Source organism: Monodelphis domestica, chromosome 7 (assembly GCF_027887165.1).
Source record: "Monodelphis domestica isolate mMonDom1 chromosome 7, mMonDom1.pri, whole genome shotgun sequence".
NCBI classification, from domain to species: Eukaryota; Metazoa; Chordata; class Mammalia; order Didelphimorphia; family Didelphidae; genus Monodelphis; species Monodelphis domestica.
This window is the reverse complement of record NC_077233.1, coordinates 76,612,554-76,613,196: the sequence shown is the minus strand read 5'-3', so window position 1 is coordinate 76,613,196 and position 643 is coordinate 76,612,554. Positions and strand designations below refer to the sequence as shown.

The 643-nt window shown below is 28.0% G+C and overlaps 1 non-coding gene across 1 annotated transcript; it reads right to left on the bottom strand.

Moving 5' to 3' along the window:
• Positions 1 to 297: 297 nt before the first annotated feature.
• LOC130455711 (U6 spliceosomal RNA) lies at positions 298 to 404 on the bottom strand. The gene has a single exon (XR_008913807.1). It is a non-coding gene; the product is annotated as a U6 spliceosomal RNA (small nuclear RNA).
• Between the last annotated feature and the right edge of the window lie 239 nt (positions 405 to 643).

Genomic DNA, 643 nt, shown 5'->3' with positions numbered 1-643 from the left:
CTAAGATCAGGGGTGAAGCATGGATGCTCATTATCGCCACTATTATTTAATATACTATAAGAAATACTAGCTTTAGCAATGAGAAAAGAAAAAGAAATTAAAGGAGTTAAAATAGACAATGAGGAAAAGAAACTATCACTCTTTGCAGATGATATAATGGTATATTTAGAGAATCCAAGAAAACCACCTAAAAAAAACTAGTTGAAATAATTAACAACTTTAGTAAACTTGTAGGATACAAAATAGATCCACATAAATCATCAGCATTTCTATATACATTCTTTTTTTTCTTTTTTTAAAAATATGGAATGCTTCATGAATTTGCATGTCATCCTTGCACAGGGGTCATGCTAATCTTCTCTGTATCATTCCAATTTTAGTATATGTGCTACTGAAGCAAGCACATTCTATATATTTTCAACAAAATTCAGAAGTAAGAGATAGAAAAAGAAATTTCATTTAAAATAACTCTAGACAATATAAAATACTTGGGAATCTACTTAGCAAGACAAATACAGGAATTATATGAACACAATTACAAAACATTTTTCACACAAATAAGGTCAGATCTAAACAACTGGAAAAATATTAATTGCTGTAGTCTGAGCTAATATAATAAAAATGACAATTCAACCTAAATTAA